Source organism: Choloepus didactylus, chromosome 9, assembly GCF_015220235.1.
Source record: "Choloepus didactylus isolate mChoDid1 chromosome 9, mChoDid1.pri, whole genome shotgun sequence".
Taxonomy (NCBI): Eukaryota; Metazoa; Chordata; class Mammalia; order Pilosa; family Megalonychidae; genus Choloepus; species Choloepus didactylus.
Window position 1 is genome coordinate 8,981,797 of NC_051315.1, and position 18,406 is coordinate 9,000,202.

Sequence of the window (18,406 nt, forward strand, 5' to 3'; positions counted from 1 at the left end):
ATCCCTTAACAGAGGACCCGGGGTGCACAGCCTGGAAGAGGGGCCCACTTGCAAGTCTCAGGAGCCATACGCCAATACCAAGGACTTGTGGGTCAGTGGCAGAGATAAACTGTGGCAGGACTGAACTGAAGGATTAGACTATTGCAGCAGCTTTAAAACTCTAGGATCACCACCCCCCCTCCCTGACTGCCCAGAAACACGCCCCATATACAGGGCGGGCAACACCAACTACACACGCAAGCTTGGTACACCAATTGGACTCCACAAGACTCACTCCCCCACTCACCAAAAAGGCTAAGCAGGGGAGAACTGGCTTGTGGAGAACAGGTGGCTCGTGGACGCCACCTGCTGGTTAGTTAGAGAAAGTGTACTCCACGAAGCTGTAGATCTGATAAATTAGAGATAAGGACTTCAATTGGTCTACAAATCCTAAAAGAACCCTATCAAGTTCAGCAAATGCCAAGAGGCCAAAAACAACAGAAAATTATAAAGCATATGAAAAAAACAGACGATATGGATAACCCAAGCCCAAGCACCCAAATCAAAAGATCAGAAGAGACACAGCACCTAGAGCAGCGAATCAAAGAACTAAAGATGAACAATAAGACCATAGTATGGGATACAAAGGATATCAAGAAGACCCTAGAAGAGCATAAAGAAGACATTGCAAGACTAAATTAAAAAATGGATGATCTTATGGAAATTAAACAAACTGTTGACCAAATTAAAAAGATTCTGGACACTCATAGTACAAGACTAGAGGAAGCTGAACAATGAATCAGTGACCTAGAAGATGACAGAATGGAAAATGAAAGCATACAAGAAAGAATGGGGAAAAAAATTGAAAAAATCGAAATGGACCTCAGGGATATGATAGATAATATGAAACGTCCGAATATAAGACTCATTGGTGTTCCAGAAGGGGAAGAAAATGGTAAAGGTCTGGGAAGAGTATTCAAAGAAATTGTTGGGGAAAACTTCCCAAATCTTCTAAACAACATAAATACACAAATCATAAATGCTCAGTGAACTCCAACTACAATAAATCCAAATAAACCCACTCTGAGACATATTCTGATCACACTGTCAAACATGGAAGAGAAGGAGCAAGTTCTGAAAGCAGCAAGAGAAAAGCAATTCACCACATACAAAGGAAACAGCATAAGACTAAGTAGTGACTACTCAGCAACCACCATGGAGGTGAGAAGAGAGTGGCACGATATATTTAAAATTCTGAGTGAGAAAAATTTCCAGCCAAGAATACTTTATCCAGCAAAGCTCTCCTTCAAATTTGAGGGAGAGCTTAAATTTTTCACAGACAAACAAATGCTGAGAGAATTTGCTAACAAGAGACCTGCCCTACTGGAGATACTAAAGGGAGCCCTACAGACAGAGAAACAAAGAAAGGACAGAGAGACTTGGAGAAAGGTTCAGTACTAAAGAGATTCGGTATGGGTACAGTAAAGGATATTAATAGAGAGAGGGGAAAAAATGACAAACATAAACCAAAGGATAAGATGGCTGATTCAAGAAATGCCTTCACGGTTATAACGTTGAATGTAAATGGATTAACCTCCCCAATTAAAAGATATAGATTCACAGAATGGATCAAAAAAAATGAACCATCAATATGTTGCATACAAGAGACTCATCTTAGACACAGGGACACAAAGAAACTGAAAGTGAAAGGATGGAAAAAAATATTTCATGCAAGCTACAGCCAAAAGAAAGCAGGTGTAGCAATATTAATCTCAGATAAAATAGACTTCAAATGCAGGGATGTTTTTAGAGACAAAGAAGGCCACTACATACTAATAAAAGGGGCAATTCATCAAGAAGAAATAACAATCATAAATGTCTATGCACCCAATCAAGGTGCCACAAAATACATGAGAGAAACACTGGCAAAACTAAAGGAAGCAATTGATGTTTCCACAATAATTGTGGGAGACTTCAACACATCACTCTCTCCTATAGATAGATCAACCAGACAGAAGACCAATAAGGAAATTGAAAACCTAAACAATCTGATAAATGAATTAGATTTAACAGACATATACAGGACATTACATCCCAAATCACCAGGATACACATAATTTTCTAGTGCTCACGGAACCTTCTCCAGAATAGATCATATGCTGGGACATAAAACAAGCCTCAATAAATTTAAAAAGATTGAAATTATTCAAAGCACATTCTCTGACCACAATAGAATACAATTACAAGTCAATAACCATCAGAGACTTAGAAAATTCACAAATACCTGGAGGTTAAACAACACAATCCTAAACAATCAGTGGGTTAAAGAAGAAATAGCAAGAGAAATTGCTAAATATATAGAGATGAATGAAAATGAGAACACAACACACCAAAACCTATGGGATGCAGCAAAAGCAGTGCTAAGGGGGAAATTTATAGCCCTAAACGCATATATTAAAAACGAAGAAAGAGCCAAAATCAAAGAACTAATGGATCAATTGAAGAAGCTAGAAAATGAACAGCAAACCAATCTTAAACCAAGTACAAGAAAAGAAATAACAAGGATTAAAGCAGAAATAAATGACATAGAGAACAAAAAAACAATAGAAAGGATAAATATCACCAAAAGTTGGTTCTTTGAGAAGATCAACAAGATTGACAAGCCCCTAGCTAGACTGACAAAATCAAAAAGAGAGAAGACCCATATAAACAAAATAATGAATGAAAAAGGTGACATAACTGCAGATCCTGAAGAAATTAAAAAAATTATAATAGGATATTATGAACAACTGTATGGCAACAAACTGGATAATGTAGAAGAAATGGACAATTTCCTGGAAACATATGAACAACCTAGACTGACCAGAGAAAATAGAAGACCTCAACCAACCCATCACAAGCAAAGAGATCCAATCAGTCATCAAAAATCTTCCCACAAATAAATGCCCAGGGCCAGATGGCTTCACAGGGGAATTCTACCAAACTTTCCAGAAAGATCTGACACCAATCTTACTCAAACTCTTTCAAAACATTGAAGAAAATGGAACACTACCTAACTCATTTTATGAAGCTAACATCAATCTAATACCAAAACCAGGCAAAGATGCTACAAAAAAGGAAAACTACCGGCCAATCTCCCTAATGAATATAGATGCAAAAATCCTCAACAAAATACTTGCAAATCGAATCCAAAGACACATTAAAAAAATCATACACCATGACCAAGTGGGGTTCATTCCAGGCATGCAAGGATGGTTCAACATAAGAAAATCAATCAATGTATTACAACACATTAACAAGTCAAAAGGGAAAAATCAATTGATCATCTCAATAGATGCTGAAAAAGCATTTGACAAAATCCAACATCCCTTTTTGATAAAAACACTTCAAAAGGTAGGAATTGAAGGAAGCTTCCTCAACATGATAAAGAGCATATATGAAAAACCCACAGCCAGCATAGTACTCAATGGTGAGAGACTGAAAGCCTTCCCTCTAAGATCAGGAACAAGACAAGGATGCCCGCTGTCACCACTGTTATTCAACATTGTGCTGGAAGTGCTAGCCAGGGCAATCCGGCAAGACAAAGAAATAAAAGGCATCCAAATTGGAAAAGAAGAAGTAAAACTGTCATTGTTTGCAGATGATATGATCTTATATCTAGAAAACCCTGAGAAATCGACGATACAGCTACTAGAGCTAATAAACAAATTTAGCAAAGTAGTGGGATACAAGATCAATGCACATAAGTCAGTAATGTTTCTATATGCTAGAAATGAACAAACTGAAGAGACACCCAAGAAAAAGATACCATTTTCAATAGCAACTAAAAAAATCAAGTACCTAGGAATAAACTTAACCAAAGATGTAAAAGACCTATACAAAGAAAACTACATAACTCTACTAAAAGAAATAGAAGGGGACCTTAAAAGATGGAAAAATATTCCATGTTCATGGATAGGAAGGCTAAATGTCATTAAGATGTCAATTCTACCCAAACTCATCTACAGATTCAATGCAATCCCAATCAAAATTCCAACAACCTACTTTGCAGACTTGGAAAAGCTAGTTATCAAATTTATTTGGAAAGGGAAGATGCCTCGAATTGCTAAAGACACTCTAAAAAAGAAAAACGAAGTGGGAGGACTTACACTCCCTGACTTTGAAGCTTATTATAAAGCCACAGTTGCCAAAACAGCATGGTACTGGCACAAAGATAGACATATAGATCAATGGAATCGAATTGAGAATTCAGAGATAGACCCTCAGATCTATGGCCGACTGATCTTCGATAAGGCCCCCAAAGTCACTGAACTGAGTCATAATGGTCTTTTCAACAAATGGGGCTGGGAGAGTTGGATATCCATATCCAAAAGAATGAAAGAGGACCCCTACCTCACCCCCTACACAAAAATTAACTCAAAATGGACCAAAGATCTCAATAGAAAAGAAAGTACCATAAAACTCCTAGAAGATAATGTAGGAAAACATCTTCAAGACATTGTATTAGGCGGCCACTTCCTAGACTTTACACCCAAAGCACAAGCAACAAAAGAGAAAATAGATAAATGGGAACTCCTCAAGCTTAGAAGTTTCTGCACCTCAAAGGAATTTCTCAAAAAGGTAAAGAGGCAGCCAACTCAATGGGAAAAAATTTTTGGAAACCATGTATCTGACAAAAGACTGATATCTTGCATATGTAAAGAAATCCTACAACTCAATGACGATAGTAGACAGCCCAATTATAAAATGGGCAAAAGATATGAAAAGACAGTTCTCTGAAGAGGAAATACAAATGGCCAAGAAACACATGAAAAAATGTTCAGCTTCACTAGCTATTAGAGAGATGCAAATTAAGACCACAATGAGATACCATCTCACACTGATTACAATGGCTGCCATTAAACAAACAGGAAACTACAAATGCTGGAGGGGATGTGGAGAAATTGGAACTCTTATTCACTGTTGGTGGGAATGTATAATGGTTCAGCCACTCTGGAAGTCAGTCTGGCAGTTCCTTAGAAAACTAGATATAGAGTTACCATTCGATCCAGCGATTGCACTTCTCGGTATATACCCAGAAGATCGGAAAGCAGTGACAAGAACAGATATCTGCACGCCAATGTTCATAGCAGCATTATTCACAATTGCCAAGAGATGGAAACAACCCAAATGTCCTTCAACAGATGAGTGGATAAATAAAATGTGGTATATACACATGATGGAATACTACACGGCAGTAAGAAGGAACGATCTCGTGAAACATATGACAACATGGATGAACCTTGAAGACATAATGCTGAGCGAAATAAGCCAGACACAAAAAGACAAATATTATATGCTGCCACTAATGTGAACTTTGAAAAATGTAAAACAAATGGTTTATAATGTAGAATGTAGGGGAACTAGCAATAGAGAGCAATTAAGGAAGGGGGAACAATAATCAAAGAAGAACAGATAAGCTATTTAACATTCTGGGAATGCCCAGGAATGACTATGGTCTGTTAATTTCTGATGGATATAGTAGGAACAAGTTCACAGAAATGTTGCTATATTAGGTAACTTTCTTGGGGTAAAGTAGGAACATGTTGGAAGTTAAGCAGTTATCTTAGGTTAGTTGTCTTTTTCTTAGTCCCTTGTTATGGTCTCTTTGAAATGTTCTTTTATTGTATGTTTGTTTTCTTTTTAACTTTTTTTTTATACAGTTGATTTAAAAAAGAAGGGAAAGTTAAAAAAAAAAAGAAGAAAAACAAGGAAAAAAAGATGTAGTGCCCCCTTGAGGAGCCTGTGGAGAATGCAGGGGTATTTGCCTACCCCACCTCCATGGTTGCTAACATGACCACAGACATAGGGGACTGGTGGTTTGATGGGTTGAGCTCTCTACCATAGGTTTTACCCTTGGGAAGATGGTTGCTGCAAAGGAGAGGCTGGGCCTCCCTATGGTTGTGCCTAAGAGCCTCCTCCCGAATGCCTCTTTGTTGCTCAGATGTGGCCCTCTCTCTCTGGCTAAGCCAACTTGAAAGGTGAAATCACTGCCCTCCCCCCTACGTGGGATCAGACACCCAGGGGAGTGAATCTCCCTGGCAACGAGGAATATGACTCCCGAGGAGGAATGTGGACCCGGCATCGTGGGATGGAGAACATCTTGACCAAAAGGGGGATGTGAAAGGAAATGAAATAAGCTTCAGTGGCAGAGAGATTCCAAAAGGAGCCGAGAGGTCACTCTGTTGGGCACTCTTACACACAATATAGACAACCCTTTTTAGGTTCTAAAGAATTGGGGTAGCTGGTGGTGGATACCTGAAACTATCAAACTACAACCCAGAACCCATGAATCTCAGACAGTTGTATAAAAATGTAGCTTATGAGGGGTTACAATGGGATTGGGAAAGCCATAAGGACCACACTCCACTTTGTCTAGTTTATGGATGGATGAGTAGAAAAATAGGGGAAGGAAACAAACAGAGAAAGGTACCCAGTGTTCTTTTTTACTTCAATTGCTCTTTTTCACTCTAATTATTATTCTTGTTATTTTTGTGTGTGTGCTAATGAAGGTGCCAGGGATTGATTTGGGTGATGAATGCACAGCTATGTAATGGTACTGTGAACAATCGAAAGTACGATTTGTTTTGTATGACTGCGTGGTATGTGAATATATCTCAATAAAATGAAGATTAATTAAAAAAAAAAAAAAAAGAAGAAGAGGAAGGCAGAAGTGGTGCCATAATGTGATAATGTGAGAGGGTCCGGCCTGCCTTTGCTGGCTTTGGACGTGAAGGGGCCGTAAGCCCGGAAATGCAGTCAGTCTCTTGAAGCTGAGAAGAACCCACAACCAACAGCCAACAAGGAAACAGGACCCAGTCCCACAAACACACGGAAGTGGGTTCTGACAGCAACCTGAATGAGCTGGGGAGCAGGTTCTCCCTGTAGAACCTGCAGATAAAAACCCAGACTAGCCAACACCTTGATTTTGGCCTGGTGGGACACAGAGTGGAGAAACCAGCCGAGGCTACCAGACTTCTGACCTACAGAATTGTGAACTAATAAATTTGCGTTGTTTTTAGGAAAAAAAAAAAAATGCATGTGGCTGCTGTTCAGATTCTCCAATCCTCTGTTTTAAAAGTCCATGTCTGCCTCTGGGGGTCCTGTAGTCTGTGTTCTGTTAGCGATTGTGCTGTCTTCTGATGATACACCCCTGGGGAGTCAATTCTATTAGCAGTTTAGTGACCATTTCTGGTGTGGTAGATGTCAAGTTATGAGCAAATTAGTAGCAAATGTATTTTCCAGTTTTTATCGAACCTACATTGCACTGAAAACACTGGATGTTAAATAGATAGTATTTTGACCTAGGAAACCTTTGTTGGAGACTGATGGGTATTTTGAGGAATCTAAGGCCATGCCTTGGTAATGCATGGTCCTTCCAACTCAGGCTGGCAGGGGACAAATGAGGCTAGAGTGTGTTTCCCACTTAGGAATGCCTACGTGGAAAGGGTGGGCTCAGGGGAGAAACTGCTTGTAGTAATATGTGAGGACTCATCTGGAACTGGATATTTCCACAGGCCCAGCCCCAGCTCAGCTAGTTGGGAGAAAAGATGAGGACTCAGGACTGACACCCAAACTGCTTATAAAGAGAGTCACCCATGCAAATAACCCCTGCACACATGTCCCTGGTAGAGAAGTAAGATGACAAACTGTTTTTGAGGGGATGATATACATTAACTGGAAATTGTGGTGAAAATATTTGACATGAGTAGCCTTCAAATGAAAACTTGTGAACATTTCCCAAATGATATTTTTCTAGGGGGTTCTTTTGAAATAGTAAATGCCTTGTTTGCCCTTTCTCTTTCTTTGGGAACCTGGGAACTGGGGTTAGCAATTGTTTCTGTCTTCCACCCCTCCTGCTCTAATAATATGCCAAGAAACCTAACAAAGGAAGATGAAGAGGGTGTATGTATGGGCTCAGTATCCATGGAATAGGGATCTCAGCTCCCTTTATACAGTCAATATTAATGAGTGTCACCGATAGAATTAATTATTACTAAATTAATAGTAATTAGCTGTTGCTAAACATTATTCATGATTATTTATGCTATGGTCCAGACAAAACAGGGTGTGAAATAATCATAAAGGAGCCACCCTGAGCTATTCCTCTTCCTGCTGGGGACCAGCAGTGCCTAGTTCAACATGGGGGACCCATGGAAACCAAAGAGGGAGGAGTTCTTTTTAGCTCATAAAAATGACCCTTCCAATCTGCATGTCTACCCCATTTCCCCTTCTCAAGGTGATAGCAGTATATCTGTATCAACTCTAATAACTAACACTGTTACACAGTTATAAAATGAGTTATGTGCTTAACTCCTTTAATTTTCACAAAATTACATAAGGAAGTCATCATAGTTATTCTTACCATTAGACAGATGATGAAACAGGCTTTGGGAGCTTACGTAAATTATTATGCAACTGGACTTGTAACAAGAACACTACAAAGTCTTGCAGCCACATTTTGGGCAAGCTGGTGACTCCTCAGGGCCCAGGGTAAGGACTTTACTTCGTTGGTCCTGAGGTGGTAGCATGAGCAGGAGGGTGGAGGCCTCTTTAGACCAGGGAAGGAGCAGACATTCCAGTGCAGATACCTGGAACCCAACCACAATATTAAAGGGAGAAGATATCACCGGTGGTTCAGAGCAAGGATTCTGGAAACAATAGACAGGGTGTTTGTTGTATGCTTTGAGACAAATCAGTTAAACTCTCTGTGTCCCATTTTTCTCATCTGTAAAATAAGGGTGAATCAGGGTGCAATGGCATCTACTTTTTAGGGTAGTTGCAAGTATTCTATAAGGCAATATACAGAAAGCCCTTGAAACAGTGTCTGGCACAGACTAAATGTTCAATAAATTGCGTTATTATTATAGTTAATGATTTTGATGCCCCAAATGGATAAGTAGTTCCAACCTCTATCTCCTTTAGAGAACTTTGTCATAACCAATTTATTCCTGTGGATACCACATATCACACTAGATCTTTAAGAACATCTCAGAAAGTCAAAGCTTTCAGATCATTAGCCTCTAGGCTCTAGAGACAGATGCCAAACAAGTTGACAGGACAGGTACTTGTCTCACTTAAATAAAATGTGCTTGTGGAGGGAGTTTATCTGACTTCATTTTAATATTTTCAGATGCTTTTTGCATTTTTGCAAGATGATTTTCAGCTATGCTATAGACTGACTTCAGCCACTTTTCTGGGGTGAAGGTGCCAAAATGCAAAAGGCTTTAATAAATAAGATGTAGTGTGATGACTTGGAAAGATTAGTCTATGGCTTCCAAGCAAAGTGGTTGATTTTGAAGACGTTGCTCAATTTCCTTGAACCTATGTATCGTATGTCTTCAGCCCTAAACCACACACATCTACCACTTGTCATATATGAATTAACATTTTCCTAAAAATGAAAAATCAAGTTCAATAGTCACATCATTCAATGAAACTGTGTACTACGAGGTGCCTTTTCAGACCGAGCCATGAAAAATCCAAGCCCTCCTCTATGTGATAAAACTATTAAGCTTACATTTATTATGGTTCAGCTGAAGCAAAAAATCCCAAGGGCATGGAAGAAATGGCAAATTAACATAAAGAACCAGATAGAGACTAAACTGGAAATCAATGGGGTGCTAAAAAGCAACTAAAAAAAATGAATTATCCTGGCAAATGGGAAAGTTCTGGATATAGTAATAAAATATGTACTGAAGCCCAGTGTTGGATCAGGAGGCAGTATTTCCAGGGTTCTGCCGTACAACCTAAATTGAAATGTTATGACGGATCCAGTTGGGAGTTAAGTGTCTTAAAACAGAATAAAATAAACATGTACATTCATAATTGTAATTCCAAACTCTTCCTTTGCCTATAGAGTGAGGCCTGACTTACAACGAATGACACGAGAAGTGTGCTGATTTCATTCCTTTTATTATAAGTACAGCTCCCCAGGGCAGGGCCGACTGGTGAAAATTCATGTAGGCTGGTACACTGTGAGTCCTTATGTACAAGGCATTAATAATACATCAGGAAGACAAAAGAATACTCTGAACCATAAACTCTGACAGTCCCGAACCCTGTTGTAATGCAACTCTTCCCAATCCAAGTCATATCATATTTTTCTCTTGTCGCTGAACATTCTTCTCCTTATTCCTAATGAACTTATTCTGGTGGGAAAGAAGTTTTCTTCAAGACTCTGGATTATGTTTCAAACTTGAATTGTCTTGTTATGAGTACCTAAAGGGAGACTGATTTTTTTTTTTGTTACCATGGAAACATTTTCTACGGATAGGGTTTCTTGTGACTTGTAGATATGTGACTGGAGGTAGTTGATATTACCCCAAGAGAACACAGGCAAAGCCGTCCAATTTTCTCTGTTCTCAAAAATTTTAAGTCTTTTAGGAGATCAATTTGTTAACCAAATAATATGGAGATCTGCAATGAAAATTAGAAAAAGCAAAAACTAGGTCTAAAATGACCCTATGGACAGAAATAAACATTTTGAGGAAGTAATGGAGCATTTCATATTCAGATGAACATCTTATTTTTAAGTGAGCATTTTTAAAACACAGCTGCTGTATGGATCATAAAAATGCTTACATGGTAGGCACTTATGAAAATGTTTGTAGAGAATTGCATTGTGGTGAAGAGTATGAGTTTGGGAACCATACCAGGTAGCTCAAATCATACCTTGAAGTTTGTTAAATTTTCTGTGACTATTTCCTTACGTATTAAGCAGAGCATGCATCCCCTAGTGTTGTTTTGCCTGGAAAATTGCATGGAATAAATGTTGTTTATTGTTATTCTTGTATGTTTTTATTTTAATATTATTTTTCTTGCATTAGGACAGCTGATTGCCACATTCAGACTCAAATGTTATCATATTGTTCCACTTAAATGGTTCCAGTGTCTGTCTATAATAAGGTATTAATCAAAAGGAAAACAATGAGTAAGTTTTGGACTTACTGATTGCTTGTATTTTCTACAACACCCTGAATCATAGCAGAGTGGAAAGAATGCTTTGGAGATGAACTTGAATCCAAAATTCTCTATTTATCATTTCTGTGGCATTGGAAAAGTTGTTGCATTGTGTTGGGATAAAAATGGCAGCCAAAGTGTGCCTAACCCCATGACATGCAACCACAATGAAGACCCACAAACCCATTTATCTTACATCATGAGAGTAGATGAGGAGGATATATAGAGTTCTACTGGAGCATCATATTTTCATAGTAAGACTCAGTTTGAGGTTCCCTAGTTAAGCTTAAGTACTTCTGAAAGAACTGTTCAGAATTCTCATTCTCTCTCTCCCTGCATCCCCCAATACAAATCTATTGTTATTATCAATTATTATTGATTCTGTTTCTTCTAAGAATAGGTTGTGTTTATTGCTTAAGTAACTTAACCCTCTGAAGAACAAAATGACAAATGCTCAGCTTGCTTAATGCCCTGTGTAACTTTCCCAGGACTGCAAAATTCCCAAAAACTTGGCGGCCTGAAACCACATAAATTTATTCTTTCAGAGTGTTGGAGTCCAGAACTCCAAAATCAAGATATTGTCAGGGCCATTCTCTTTCCAAGGGCTCTAATGGAGAATCCTTCCTTGTCTCTTCCAGCTCTGGTGGCTCCAGGTTCCTTGGCTTGAGGTCACATCTCTCCATTCTCTGCCTCTGACTTCATAGGGTCGTCTCCTCCAAGCCAGTGTCTTCTCCTCTGCCTGTCTTAATTCTCCCTCTACCTTTTTCATCTAAGGACACTTCTTTTGCATTTAGAGTCCTGGATAATCCAGGATAATCTCATCTGGAGATCCTTCACTTCATTATAGCTACAAAGACCTGTTTTCCAAACAGAGTCACATTCAAAGATTCTGGGTGAGAGCACAGACATACCTTCTTGGGAGTCAGCACTCAACCTTCTCTTTACCCTAGAATGAATATTGCACAGCTCCTAGAGAGCACTTTTTTCTTTTTTTAAATTCAAGGTTGTACTCATTTTTTAAAAAATTCAGTTATCCATTTGCAGATTTTGTATCACCAGACAGAAATGTATAAATTATTCTTCAAATTCACAGCACTTAACAGAATGACATTCACATAAACAGCAACTCCACACATATTTATTAAGGGAAAAAAACAAATAAAATCTGCAATTGGTCCTTCTACAGCTGGGGTGGGGAAGGAAAAGACAGACCACTGAGAGTCTATGAGATAAATTCTATGGATCCCTGACACATTAATTCCAGGTTATGACATGCACACAAATGGATCCAGTCATCACACCTATTCTATGCACGGCTGTAGTTCAGATATATGTGAACATCTGTTAAAGTTCTGAGCTCTTTAACAAACCTAAAACTCAAATAGCCTTCTGACAGAGTATGCAGATGGCAACCATTAGCTAGGAGAACAATACTGACATGGCCCTATTTTGTACTAAGGTTAAAGCAGAAATAGAAGAAATATCAAATAACTGGTTATCCTGCTAATGAAAATGGAGTATGCAAGCATCAACTTTCTTCTTCTTAGATTTAAGAGTTGAATAAGGCAGGCAAAATATGAGGCCACATGACATCAAGAGTGTCGGGGTATCTAAGTAAACAAGGGGAGCAACATTCTCAGACTTAAAGAGCTTATGAAAATACCCACTAATGAGCTTCAGTGCTGAGAACCCACTTATTATTTTATTATTTTATTATTTTTTAAATTTCCTTCCTTCATAGGACTGTAGGTCAGTAGGGAAATAAGAGGGTTGTGTTTTGAAGTAATTTTCATTAACTTTCAAAACACTTTCCTGGGTGGAAAAGAAAACCTAAATAATTAACCTCTTTTAAGGAAGAGCTGTATGGACTTTGGTGTCACATGAAACTGGTTTTCAATACAGATTCCACCACTTTATAGCTGACAGACCTTGAGCATATTAAATAGGATTCCTTTTTCTCACTCTGCCACTACCATATTTAATATAGAACAGAGGGAAAGAGCATAAACTTTGTATTGGGATAGACCGGGATGTAAAGTCAGGTTCACCAGTGATTTGGGCCATTCATATAACTCCTGTGGGCCTCTGTTGTAAAGCAAAAAAAAAGTAGATATAATGGATCACATAGGGTTGTTCTGAGCACTGAATGACTTAGTTAAGACCACAGGGTATATATGGTCCATTGTGGGTGTTCTTTTCATTACTACTCTCCTGTCCTTTCTCCCTCTAATTCCCCATCTAACTGGTACCATTCCCAGAATGAGTGTTCTATCAGAGGGAGACTGAAGGATGTCTGGAGATGGCCACCTCAGGGCCACAGGTAACTCTTTCCTGCCATTGCAGGGTGAGACCACGGGGTGTGCCCACAGAGAATGTGTGTGCCCACGTAGGAGAGAGAGCCACTTGCAAATGGATCTTTCCATTTGGAATCTGACTGTGGAAATGACTACTGAAACATGAGGGTAAGTCTTTCTTTTAGGAGACCTTTAGGCTCACAATACCAATTGCATCAACACTCACACAATCTTTAGGAATAGGGCAATTAAACCAACACATAGAAAATATGCAGTGGGTATGGCAGGGATGAATGAGTGAATAAGTGAAGAAAGCATGAAGCAAAAGAAACATCAGGATCTGTAGTCTGGAGGGCTGACATTCTCCACTGTCTGTGTCAGTTCCCCTTTGACACCCTTTTCTCACTCCTCCAAGCCACACCAACCATGGGTGTCTTTAACTTCAATACTGAGGGTAACTGATAGCCAGCCCCCAACCTGCTCTATCTTCTTCACATTATTCTCATGTTTATCATAATTTCTCCTCTAAACATGCCTCTCTCTTGCTCATATCTGCTGCCTTAAAGTACTCCATGCAATTACTATTTCTTCAGTGAAAATAGGAATGCTGTCCTACCACTCGGCACCAAGAAAGCAGAACTGAAGCAGAAAGAAATAAGACATTTTTTTCAGTTATTATTACTAATCACATACATATTGATTGATTGACTGCTCTCTGTTTGGCCCAGTGAAGATTTGAGAAAAATACCCTTGTTTTCATGATGTTTAATATACCCAGAACATATACATAATAAAAATGACTAGCAAATCCAGATGATGGAACCAGAGGTGGCCCAAGATAGTTGATGATTAAATGTTAGATCAATGGCAAAGACACAATGCTTGCTGTAGGAATCCAGAAAAGAAAGAGATCTGGTATGGCAGAGAATGGTCAAAGCTGATGGGATTTGAGCAGGAGCTTGGGGAAGGCTAGAATTTGCATAATGGAGAGAAGCGGAGAGTCATTCCCCTTGGGAAAACTGCATGAGAAGAGATATAGTAACCAGAAAGACTATGCTGTCTCCGCAGCAATGACTAAACAAGGAATCATCTTTGGAAGAAGAACATTTCAGAAATGTTAAGAGAAAAGGAAAGTTTGGTGTAGCATCTTACATGGACTTGTATGGTGAGCAAAACAATTTGTTGTGTATAAGTGAAATAGAAGTAAAAAAAAAAAAACAGGAACAAAGCAAAGGAAGAGGAATACAATATTAATATATGAGTCAATTTTAAAATTTACTGTATTTACATAGAGGAGTCAACACAAACCAACCCATTTATCTGCCTAATGCATCCCAATTCATATGATCCCAAATCTAAACTACAGTCACATCATCACACTCTAGCTTGAGAGTTGTGTGTGCCTGTGCTTTCCAGAGTTCTTTCAGAGTTCTGCAAACTATCCTCTTTTGAGCATCTTCTTGCCTTTTAGATCCTGCACTTAACTGCTCAGTTATTGGCTTATAAAACGTGGTTCCTGGATCAAATTATGAATCCACATGCTGTATTTCAGTTTTAGGATCACCAGAATCAAGACACTTCTCCAAAATTTAATACGATTCGGGTAAAATAGATGCAATTATATGAATTGATGGGTACTGGGAAAGGCATTCCCATCTTGAAAAAATAAATGAACCTACCACCATCCACTTGTTTAAATTTTTATAATGAAATAGTATTTTTGTTTTTGTTAAGGCATTGTTTCATAGTATATTTCAAAAAAATAAATTTGAACTTTGCATCCTAAAACAGGCCTTATCTAAACCTTGCTAATGGATTTATATAGTGGATTGCTTTACGTAACAACATCCTTATTCCTTTCCTTGGAAAATGACATGGGGTTGGTGATAAAGAAGGAGGGGAGAGAGGAAGTGTCTTAGTTTTCTAGCTTCTGTGACAAATACCGCACAGTCTGTTGACTTAAATGGTAGGGATTTATTGGCTCAGTTTGGGAGAGTGGAAGGCTGGCTTCCTCCTGGGGTCAGTAATGTTCTGGCTAGCTGGACATTCATGGGTTCCTTGGCTCTCCCATCACAGGGCAATGTCCTCTCCTTTCTCTCCTGGGTTTCCACTAACCTCCAGCTCTTCCTTGTGGTTTCTTTCCAGAGATCAACCAGTGATAGGATTAATACCCACCTCATTACAGTTGGCCACATTTTAACCACAAAAATAGTATCTTCAAAAGGTCCTATTTAAAATAGGTTCATAGTCACAGGAATGGGATAAAGATTAAGAATAAGAATATGCTTTAATTTTTTTTTTTTTTTTAGTCTTCTTGGGTACATAATTCAACCTAACACAAAAGGGTATATTAGTTTCTTATGTTGCTGTAATAACCCTCCCCACACACTGAGTGGCTTAAAATGACACAGATTTATTACCTGACATTTCTGAAGGTCAGAGGGCTCAAATGGGTTTTACAGGGTTAGAAGTCAATGTGTAGACAGGGTTGAGTTCATTCTAGGGGTGCCTGAGAACAAACTGCTTCCTTGGTTTTTCCAGCTTTTTGGGGGTGTGAACTTTTCTCCACCTTCAAAGGGCATCACTCCAGCCTCAGCTTTCACCACTGCATTGCCTTTTTTGGCTCTGACCCTTCTGCCTCCTGATTATATCAGGCCCACCAGGAGGATCCAGGATAATTTTCCCCTCTCAAGATCCCTAAGTTAATCACATCTGTAAAGTCCCCTTTGCATGTGAGGTAATATATATACAGGTTCCAGGGCTTGGCTGTAAACATCTTTGTGGTACCATTATTCAGCCAGCCACAGAGGGTGATCTTAAAAGATGGGAGCATCTGGATTATACTGGACTGGGGGAATGCAGGAGAGAGTCATGGAAGCCATAGATGCTGAAAGATAAAAAGGAAAGCCTGAAAGTGGGGAAAGGAAGAGCCAAATGTGCGTCACTGGAGTTTAAGTATATTATGTAACACAGAGAACTATTTCTAATAAATTGTATTGCTATTATGAAAATCTTTTTTAGACATGCCATCTGACATACACATAACATGGATTATAGTTGCTTCTCTTGTGCTTTCTTGGCAATTACAATAACTAACGTGGAAAAGCATTTTCAATATCAGTTTATCACGCACCTCTGCAATTTTGTGAGGTATTTACAGAGTAAAGGAGGAGGTGATATGATTTGACTGTGTTACGGAAATGAACCTTTCATGTCCTGGCCATGTTCAATTGATGAGCAGAGAAGTTACGCATTACTTCAAAAGACTTAATGTAAGAGTTTTCTCTCATTTCTCAAAGAAAGAAATGGTTATAAGAAGCATAATGTAAATGAAGTTTCAACTTCAAGAACAAAAGTTGTTCTCTTAACAAATTGTAATGTTTTATGTCACTATCTGTAGAAATCCTCAAACTCAATACATTTACCAGAACACACTACTACTTTCTTACAGTAAGGGTTGGATCCCTATTTTAAAGGTTGATTTTATCATCCTTTTTCCTGTCTCTGAGGCACAATAAATACATGAGTTAACCCTGGTATTTACTCTCACTCATAACATATAGTCACAAATTGTGTTGTCCCCACTCCATCACTTTTCATCATCACCACCATTCCAGTCTACCATCCCCTGATATTCAAGATAACTCATGAGTCATCTCCCAGAACCCTCTGTCTGGAGGGAGACCACTATGTTATCTTTCCTAGATTAGTCACACCCACTCATTCTAATTCAATATTGGATATTCTTCCGTATTTGTTCACCCTCTGAAATCTCCTTCCTGTTGTTGTTTCCTGGCATTTTGTAGGATGATTCCATCCTTCCTGTCCATAGCGATTGTCATCAAAGAAGGTGAGTATGAGTTGAGGAACCACCTGCATTCCAACCATGCTTCTGGCTCCTTACTAACTCCTGCTAAGGATTTATTCTGTGTCTTGGTTTTCTCATCTACACCATGGGTATATCAATATCTAGCTCAGTATTTTTGATAATTAAGTGGCAAGACTTATAAAAAGCACCTGAGATCTACAAATGGTCATTATTTATTGAGTGTCCCCTCATGGGATCCATAAATGATAATCACAGTTAAATAAACAATATGATGTCATTCATCCATTCATTCATTATTGAAAAGATAAAATAGGTGAGCCAATGGGCATGAGCTGGAGAATGGGAGCAAGATCTGCCTTGCCCATACATAACTTCCAGCACCTAGCACAATTACAGCTACAAAGTAGGTTTCCAATTAGTGCTTATTTAAGTCAATGTATGGACTCATGAAACATAGCTCTTGCAGTGAAACCTATCACAGCCTACAACTTGGATGGGAAGAAAGAAACTAAAGCATGCAATCACATACAAATGTGTTTAAGAAGAGCAGATAGTTGTGGTGATCAAAAGCAGATGCACAAAGGAGAGGCTAAGCCTACTTCTAATTGTGCCTAAGACTCTCCCCCAGAGAACCTCTTTTGTTGCTCAGATGTGGCCTCTCTCTCTAAGCCCACTAAGCGGGTAAACTCACTGCCCTCCCCACATGTGGGACATGACTCCCAGGAGTGTAAATCTCCCTGGCAGCATGGGACATGAATCCCAGGGATGAACTTGGTCCTGGTATCATGGGATTGAGAAAGTCTACTTGACCAAAAGGGGGAAACAAAATAAAATTTCAGTGGCTGAGAGATTTCATATGGAATCAAGAGGTCACTCTGGAAGGTATTCTTATGCACTGTATAGATATCCCTTTTTAGTTTTTAGTGTACTGGAATAGCTAGAAGGAAATATTTGAAACTGTCAAACTGCAACCCAGTAGCCTTGATTCTTGTAGATGATTGTGTAACTATGTAGCTTACATGGTGTGACTGTGGGATTGCAAAAACTTTGTGGCTCATACTTCCTTTATCAAGTGTATGGAGAGATGAGTAGAAAAATGGGGACAAAAATTAAATGAAAAATAGGGGAGATGAGTGGGGTGGGATGTTTTAGGTGTTCTTTTTTACTTCTATTTCTTTACTTATTTTTATTTTTTGGAGTAATGAAAATGTTCAATAATTGATTGTGTTAAGAATGCACAACTATATGATGGTACTGTGTTGTGATGCACAACTGATTGTACATTGTGGATGACTGCATGGTA

The 18,406-nt window shown here is 38.8% G+C and overlaps 1 long non-coding RNA gene across 2 annotated transcripts in view; it reads left to right on the plus strand.

The window, feature by feature from the left end:
• LOC119544821 overlaps window positions 1-18,406 on the plus strand; it is a 45,481-nt gene that overhangs the window by 11,153 nt on the left and 15,922 nt on the right. The window contains exons 2-3 of one of the 2 annotated variants that reach the window (XR_005218927.1): window positions 13,324-13,442; window positions 17,081-17,124. This is a non-coding gene — a long non-coding RNA (uncharacterized LOC119544821). The remainder of the gene's footprint in view (window positions 1-13,323; window positions 13,443-17,080; window positions 17,125-18,406) is intronic. The other variant, XR_005218926.1, reaches the window with a different exon arrangement.